Below are 9,516 nucleotides of genomic sequence, written 5' to 3'. Positions count from 1 at the left end.
CCAACTGTATAAATGGGTAATTGTATGTAAAAATAATGTGATATCTTGTAACAATTGTAAGTCGCCCTGGATAAGGGCGTCTGCTAAGAAATTAATAATAATAAAGTAAATAATAATGATTAAATTTATTATTTTCAAACTCCAATATAAAAGCATTACATACAACACAACATGACAAGTTAAACTAATTAGCCACAAATTATACACTCGCGAGTGTACTGAAATTAGCTAGCTGCTTAAAAAAAAAAAAAAAAAATGATAACACTAAGTGTGAGAGGATGGCTATTAAAATAGCCTATGTTTAACAGATCTAATTAGTCTTATCAAATATTTAACAATGTGTCCCGGTTTTGAGCTTTGAAAATCTGCTCACCCTAAGTGTTTGAGATGTGGCAGTGAAGGGCATATTGTTCTACATTGTGCTGAGAAAGAGAGAGATGAAAGGGGTGAACAATCAGAACAGAGGAAAGTGTGTGTGGGGGGAGGGGGTAAAGGAAAGGAGCCCGATCGAGCTGCTGGAGGTACTAGTAGCATCGAGACACCGGAGGGGGGGTCTCATATGTGGACGTCCCTGTAACCCTGTAATGTATGTGTAAAAAAAAATAATATTTGTATGTAAATATAATCTTGTAACAATTGTAAGTCGCCCTGGATAAGGGCGTCTGCTAAGAAATAAATAATAATGTAGATATAGAAGAAGGGAAGAGAAGAGGAATTTTAAGTACCGAGAAAAAAAGAGACAGAAGAAATTAGGTGATAACAGCGTTACAAAAAAATGAAGTAACACTGCTGTAGAGAACAGCAATGAAAAGATTGAAGTACCGGTTTCAATTCCCTGGAGCGTCTGTGTCACTCCAGAGGGGGGGCTGAGGACAGCTCATCCTCGGAGGGTGAAGAGGGAGATGAAGGCAGTCTCACTGACTCTTCTGTTGCCTCTGAAGTAGTGGATTTGCCTGCAATCAAGGGTGGATACAGTATAGAAAATGTCAAGAGTTTTCTTGATCAGACCAAAGGAAAAATTTGTCAGATTTTTTTACAGACCTCAATCTTTTTTTGGAGCTCTGTAAGTACTTGAATCCCAGCTGGATTAGATAGATTTTCAACACAGGAGCTTGTAAGGCTCAAAAATGTGTCCAAGTAAAGTATGCAAAAGTGTAGGAAAGAAAGTGTCAACATGAATAGTTTCTTACATGAGTAGTTTTTCGGTGGGGAGACTAAACTAAACGGGTGTAGGAATGTAATGAAAAGAACAGCCCTATTTGAACACATATAGATGAAGATAATTATGTTGATTGGAAAAGGGATTGGAAGGGAGAGATTGCAGTAAGCAATATTTATTCAGCGCGTCTCAGGCGCGTCAGTCCAATTTATTTTCACAAGCGCAGTTTATTTTAGACGCGCTGTTTAAAAGTGTTTTTTTCACAGCAAAACAGGTTTAAAAGTCTCTGCATATCAACAGGACACTCAGTACTGCATCTCCAGCCTCGCTCCTTGTTCGCTGTATTTTTCACATACCTCTTCATAGTCGTGCATACCGATAAATCATCTCCTGATCACTCGTTTTATCACCAAACTCCTCAATAATGCGATCCAAGTTGTTATTTTATTACTATAACATCTCAAAAAGCTCTGCCAATGTCTGCGATATTCTTTGAGCCCTGGATGCAGAAGCAGCTATCTTGTTTGTTTATGTTATCTCTGTGGTGTTGGGGCTATCTGTATTCAGCTTGCCTCGGCTCCTATCGGTCTCACTCGGCCATTGAAAAAACGACTAGAGACCGGTTTTTATGTCTTTTTGATGCTGTCGGACAGGGTCCGACATTGGACCGGAAAGGGAAAATTGCAGCGTCGGACCAGGTCCGACATAGGGCCGCAAAGGGTTAATACTTGCTTAAGTGATGAAGGTTTTAAAAAAACTTTTTTTCTGGAAAAGACAGAGAGCACAGAAAGATGCATACTCCTCTCTAAGGCAGTGGTGGGATGTGGGTCAGTAGTACACTAGGGATGCCTGAGTTGGAAGCAGACATTTTAGAATTGCAGCAAGCTACTGAATCAGGCAAAAGTGATGCGCTCATTGGAAGGTTTGAATTTAAAAAGAGAAAGTTGTCAGATCTGCTGGACACAAAAGTACAGGGCACTGTAATAAGATCACGTTACCAAAGTATAAATGGATGCACTGACTCAATATTTTTATTTGGCCTGGAGAAGATCTGCAAAGTAATAGGAGGCACTTTTTTATACAGAGAATTGTGAGAGTCTGGAACCAACTCCCCAGTAATGTTGTTGAAGCTGACACCCTGGGATCCTTCAAGAAGCTGCTTGATGAGATTCTGGGATCAATAAGCTACTAACAACCAAACGAGCAAGATGGGCCGAATGCCCCCCCCCCCCCCCCCTCGTTTGTGAACTTTCTTATGTTTTTATGTTCTTATGTAATGCACTGTTTAAAAACCCCAGAGGGACTGGAACTGCGGGAGCCAGTGGAGATTTGGAGGTGTGCCGTGGGATTCTATAGAGACGTATTCACTGCAGAGGCGGTGGAAGAGTTTGAAGAGTCCAAGCGGTCCTTCCAGGGTCTGCCGCAGGTCCCTGAAGAGGACAATAAAACACTAGAAAGTGTCTTAAGTTTAAAAGAACTGTCTGAAGCCCTGAAAGGGCTTAACAATGGAAAGGCACTGGGAGTTGATGGACTCCCAGTTGAATTTTATAAAGCTTTCTGGGATGTGTTGAGAGAAACCCTATATCAGGTGTATGAGCAGAGTGTGGCAGCAGGTGAGATGCCAGAGAGCTCCAGGATAGCGGTTATCACTCTGCTCCCTGAGAAGGGAGACCTTTGTTCAATCAAAAACTGGAGACCCATGGCTTTGCTTTGCACTGACTATAACATTTTTTTTTTCCAGAGCTTTAGCAAATCGTCTCCGCAGTGTGATCAGACATATTTGCGTGCCTGACAGATCGATTTATGAGAATTTTTTTTTTAATAAGAGATATTTTAGCTGCTTCTAAAATTTTTGGTTTCAACGTAGGGGTAATTTCATTAGACCAGGAAAAAGCATTTGCAGGGTGGATCATGCATAGAGAAAAGTGTAAGGTACTGCACGCAGGCAATAAAAATGTGCATTATAAATATCATATGGGAGATACTGAAATTGAAGAAGGAATCTATGAAAAAGACCTAGGAGTTTATGGTGACTCAGAAATGTCTTCATCTAGACAATGTGGGGAAGCTATAAAAAGCCAACAGGATGCTGAAAGGTGTTGAATTTAAATCAAGGGAAGTAATGTTGAAACTTTACAATGCATTAGTAAGACCTCATCTAGATTACTGTGTTCAGTTCTGGTCACCTCGTTACAAAAAGGATATTGCTGCTCTAGAAAGAGTGCAAAGAAGAGCGACCAGAATTATCCCAGGTTTAAAAGGCATGTCATATGCAGACAGGCTAAAAGAATTCAATCTGTTCAGTCTTGAACAAAGAAGACTCTGCGGTGATCTGATTCAAGCATTCAAAATCCTAAAAGGTATAGACAATGTTGACCTAGGGGACTTTTTGACTGAAAAAAGAAACAAGGACCACGGGTCACAAATGGAGATTAGATAAAGGGGCATTCAGAACAGAAAATAGGAGGCACTTTTTTTACACAGAGAACTGTGAGGGTCTGGAACCAACTCCCCAGTAATGTTGTTGAAGCTGACACCCTGGGATCCTTCAAGAAGCTGCTTGATGAGATTCTGGAATCAATAAGCTACTAACAACCAAACGAGCAAGATGGGCTGAATGGGGCCTCCTCTCGTTTGTGAACTTTCCTATGTTCTTATGTATGTGGGAAACGCTGAAGGCTTTCGGCTTTAAAGCCAAATATATTAAAAAGATCCAAATAATCTATAGTGGCTTATTTGATGTATTAAAGGTTAATGGTGGTTTAAGTGCTCCTTTCCCAGTGAGGAGGGGGATTATCAGGGATGTTGTACTCCTTGGCAATAAAGCCCTATTCAAATCAGCTTAGGAAAGTCCTCACGGGTTTTCCATTACAAAATGCCTCTCTGAGCCTGTTAAACTCGCCGCTTACGCAGATGAGATCACTCTGCTTGTTGTAAGCGAGAGGGACGTAGAGAAATTGAGTGAGACCCAGAGAGAGTTTGAAAAAATATCCTCTGCAAAAATAAACTGGGCAAAGAGCAGTGCTCTTCTTGTGGGAGAATGGAAAGGTTTTTATAAAGCCTGCCCTCCCAGGGAGGGGGTAAATATCTGGAGATTCATCTGGGAGATTGTGGCAGTGTGCCCCGCCCCTGTGTGCATTTCTGTGTTGTATTTTGCGTGTGGTGTGTTAATGTTGGTGTATAGAGATGGCTGCAAGGGATATAAATGGGTGTGTGTGCAGCACGAGTTATTTAAGATGTAGAATTGGATTTAGGCACGAGGATGGCACATCACTTCACGTGCACTTAAAGTATATAATATGCGAGCACAAGGTTGCACAAAATTAGTTCATGTGCTGGGATTCAAGTGAATAATTAATTAGTAATTGAATCCCGGCACAACAGTATATATAGATGCACGTTTCACTCACTCGGGGTTGTGTGTTCAGGGCGAAGGAACGAGAGAGAGTGAGGAGATAATTAAAGTTAAAAAGCAATTGCTACGTGGTACGTGTTTGTTTGTTAGTGTCTGTTCGTTTTGTTTGTCTATTTATTTTGGCGTAAAGTGCCGTGTCCTGTGTTTTGTTAAAACCTTTTTTATTTATAATAAACCGGCGCAAGCAAGCATCTTCATCATTTCATTTCATCTGTCCTGTGTGTTATTCATTTCCTGGATCTGACGGCACCACTCAGCCAGCCGTGTGACAGAGATAAAGATGAACAACAGAAGAACTGGGAAAGAGTGGTAGAAAAAATTTAAGCAAAATATCTTACAGAGGCAGAGTGTTGGTTTTAAATAATTTGGTAGCATCTACATTGTGGCACAAGCTGTTTTGTACAGACCCACCAGAGAATATACTAAAAGAGATCCAGACTATATTACTGGACTTTTGGAGCGCCCGTCCTGCAGCAGGTTGGTTTCACTGCTGTACTCCCCGGAGCGCCCGCCCTGCAGCAGGTTGGTTTCACTGCTGTACTCCCCGGAGCGCCTGTCCTGCAGCAGGTTGGTTTCACTGCTGTACTCCCCGGAGCGCCCGTCCTGCAGCAGTTTGGTTTCACTGCTGTACTCCCCGGAGCGCCCGCCCTGCAGCAGGTTGGTTTCACTGCTGTACTCCCCGGAGCGCCTGTCCTGCAGCAGGTTGGTTTCACTGCTGTACTCCCCGGAGCGCCCGTCCTGCAGCAGGTTGGTTTCACTGCTGTACTCCCCGGAGCGCCCGTCCTGCAGCAGGTTGGTTTCACTGCTGTACTCCCCGGAGCGCCCGTCCTGCAGCAGGTTGGTTTCACTGCTGTACTCCCCGGAGCGCCTGTCCTGCAGCAGGTTGGTTTCACTGCTGTACTGATCGGAGCGCCCGTCATGCAGCAGGTTGGTTTCACTGCTGTACTCCCCGGAGCGCCCGTCCTGCAGCAGGTTGGTTTCACTGCTGTACTCCCCGGAGCGCCCGTCCTGCAGCAGGTTGGTTTCACTGCTGTACGTCCCAGAGCGCCTGTCCTGCAGCAGGTTGGTTTCACTTTCTTGCAACAAGCTGGAGTCTCGGGGCTCAATTTTTTTTCTGGACATGGTTTTGTGCAACTGTTTTGTGATCAATAGTATTGTGATTAATGTATTATTCTGTTGTAAAGAGTTTTGTAATGTTTTTTTTAATAGTGAATAAAGCTATCTATCTATCTATCTATCTATCTATCTATCTATCTATCTATCTATCTATCTATCTATCTATCTACACCAAACTTCAGGTTCGGATGTTGTAGCTATCATAGCTCCTGTCGCTGTGGGTATACTATGCTCCACTATACTCCACAATACTCCAGAGCATACTCACTAGTATGCTGGTCCCTGTCTCTCACTGTCCCATCACAACGTTACTCTGCTATCTGGATTGCTCTCAAATGCAAACCCCTGTTTGAATCAGGAGGTTGGTGTGTGTCGGGGTCTCAGGGCTCTCCTCTTGTGTCTCATTTGAAAAGTGTTGTTTGTTGCTTGATAAATATTTCATCTGATGAAGAACGTTTTCAATTAGAGTCTGTCTGCAATGAAACACCTACAGCACCAAGAACCAAGAACCAAGAACCAAGAACCAAAAACAACTGTCTACTTGAGGAAGGAAAGAACTAAAACCACTCTCTCTCTTCTCTCCTCTCTCCCCCTCTGCCCTCTCTCCTCTCCTCTCTCCTTTCCTCGCCTCTCTCCTCTCCTGTCTCCCCTCTCTCCTCTCTCTCCTCGCTCCTCTCCTCTCCTCTCTCCACTCCTCTTCTCTCCCCTCTCTCTCCTCACTCCTCTCCTCACTCCTCTCTCCCCCTCTGCCCTCTCTCCTCTCCTCTCTCCTCTCCCCTCTCTCCTTGCTCCTTTCCTCTCCCCTCTCTCTCCTCGCTCCTCGCTCCTCTCTACCACTCTCTCCCCCCTCTGCCCTCTCTCCTCTATCCTTTCCTGTCTCTCCTCTCTCCTCTCTGTACCCTCCTTAATTTGACATTTATATTCTACATTAAACTCTACAGTTCCTAATAAGCTGTCCAATTAACTGAACTGGTAATTAATAATAAACGCATTCTCCAATTCTCCAAGTCTCTGCCTACCAAATTATAATTATAATGGGCCACTGTGTATTGGAATAATATATACATATGACATTACTACAGTGCATTTAAACTGCAGTTACAATGTAATTATAATACAGTCTAGTCTAGTGATCTCAAACTGCAGTTAAAATGTAATTCTAGTGCATCCTAGTCCAGCTACACTGCTTCCCTCCCTCCCAGTCCCTCCTCAGCTCCACTAGAGCCACACTGCTTCCCTCCCAATCCCTCCTCAGCTCCACTAGAGCCACACTGCTTCCCTCCCAGTCCCTCCTCAGCTCCACTAGAGCCACACTGCTTCCCTCCCAGTCCCTCCTCAGCTCCACTAGAGACACACTGCTTCCCTCCCAGTCCCTCCTCAGCTCCACTAGAGCCACACTGCTTCCCTCCCAGTCCCTCCTCAGCTCCACTAGAGCCACACTGCTTCCCTCCCAGTCCCTCCTCAGCTCCACTAGAGACACACTGCTTCCCTCCCAGTCCCTCCTCAGCTCCACTAGAGACACACTGCTTCCCTCCCTCCCAGTCCCTCCTCAGCTCCACTAAAGCCACACTGCTTCCCTCCCTCCCAGTCCCTCCTCAGCTCCACTAAAGCCACACTGCTCCCCTCCCTCCCAGTCCCTCCTCAGCTCCACTAAAGCCACACTGCTTCCCTCCCTCCCAGTCCCTCCTCTGCTCCACTAGAGCCACACTGCTTCCCTCCCAGTCCCTCCTCAGCTCCACTAGAGCCACACTGCTTCCCTCCCTCCCAGTCCCTCCTCAGCTCCACTAGAGCCACACTGCTTCCCTCCCTCCCAGTCTCTCCTCAGCTCCACTAGAGTCACACTGCTTCCCTCCCTCCCTCCCAGTCCCTCCTCAGCTCCACTAGAGCCACACTGCTTCCCTCCCAGTCCCTCCTCTGCTCCACTAGAGCCACACTGCTTCCCTCCCAGTCCCTCCTCTGCTCCACTAGAGCCACACTGCTTCCCTCCCTGTCCCTCCTCAGCTCCACTAGAGCCACACTGCTTCCCTCCCAGTCCCTCCTCAGCTCCACTAGAGCCACACTGCTGCCCTCCCTCCCTCCCAGTCTCTCCTCAGCTCCACTAGTCACACTGCTTCCCTCCCTCCCTCCCAGTCCCTCCTCAGCTCCACTAGAGCCACACTGCTTCCCTCCCAGTCCCTCCTCTGCTCCACTAGAGCCACACTGCTTCCCTCCCTGTCCCTCCTCAGCTCCACTAGAGCCACACTGCTTCCCTCCCAGTCCCTCCTCAGCTCCACTAGAGCCACACTGCTGCCCTCCCTCCCTCCCAGTCTCTCCTCAGCTCCACTAGTCACACTGCTTCCCTCCCTCCCTCCCAGTCCCTCCTCAGCTCCACTAGAGCCACACTGCTTCCCTCCCAGTCCCTCCTCTGCTCCACTAGAGCCACACTGCTTCCCTCCCTGTCCCTCCTCAGCTCCACTAGAGCCACACTGCTTCCCTCCCAGTCCCTCCTCAGCTCCACTAGAGCAACACTGGTTCCCTCCCTCCCTCCCAGTCCCTCCTCAGCTGTATAGATTTTTCATGTGTCAAAATATGACTGATGAAAAAGAGATGAAATGATAAATGAAAATCCTGGGCATGTGGGGGAAAAGCAAACCATGCAGCGACAGTTTTTAAAAGAAATGCATTTGTTTCGTTTTTTTTCCAATTCAAGACACCAGGGATGGATTCGGCTGTCGCATTCGGAAACGCATTTGAAATGCAATGTATGATTTTCCACTGCAATACTCCCCGAACAGACATTCATTCCAAGAGCGAGAACAGAAAATAACTCTTGAGAGAGGCGGGTGTCTCAGTCACAGCGAGGGGAAGAAACTACTTTAAGAAACTGTTCGAGAAATGTAATGTAAGTTCAGAGAGTTTCTGTTAAATTGTTAAAAACAGGAAATCACCTCTTATAAAAGTGTACCGCCGTATTTTTGGTTTGCCATGTTTATTAATATGCTTGACCTCTCTGTGCTTTACAATGCTTCCTTATGCTTTACCAGACCTCTCTGTGCTTTACAATGCTTCCCTATGCTTTACCAGACCTCTCTGTGCTTTACAATGCTTCCCTATGCTTTACCAGACCTCTCTGTGCTTTACAATGCTTCCCTATGCTTTACCAGACCTCTCTGTGCTTTACAATGCTTCCCTATGCTTTACCACACCTCTCTGTGCTTTACAATGCTTCCCTATGCTTTACCAGACCTCTCTGTGCTTTACAATGCTTCCCTATGCTTTACCAGACATCTCTGTGCTTTACAATGCTTCCCTATGCTTTACCAGACCTCTCTGTGCTTTACAATGCTTCCCTATGCTTTACCACACCTCTCTGTGCTTTACAATGCTTCCCTATGCTTTATCGTTATACAAAAATAAATAAATAAATAAGATGAGAATTTATTTATAAAGTGCTTATTTATTTATCATTTGAAAGCATCCTCCAACATTATAATTATTGTTATTTGTAATTATTCTTATTACATCAATGTAGTGTTATCACTTTATCTTAAGAAACACAGTATAAACTTTAATACAATATTGCACAACATTTGCATTCAAAGTCTTTTTCATTATTTTCTCCAAAATAACCACACCCCTTCGACACAACCCCGCCCATCGGTGTCTATTTACATGCCGATTTACATAAACACGCCCCCTTTTCACCATCCCTTCCCCTGCATGTAAACCACACCCTCTATTGCTTTTAGCTCCTCCCATTTCCATATCTTTTGAAAATCTCTATACACACAAACATACATGTAGCCTTCTTCCAGTTCTTTATTCTTCTCTTCCCTCTTCCCCTCTT

This window comes from Acipenser ruthenus, chromosome 54 (genome assembly GCF_902713425.1).
Source record: "Acipenser ruthenus chromosome 54, fAciRut3.2 maternal haplotype, whole genome shotgun sequence".
In the NCBI taxonomy this organism is placed as follows: domain Eukaryota; kingdom Metazoa; phylum Chordata; class Actinopteri; order Acipenseriformes; family Acipenseridae; genus Acipenser; species Acipenser ruthenus.
Note: the sequence above shows the minus strand (reverse complement) of the source record.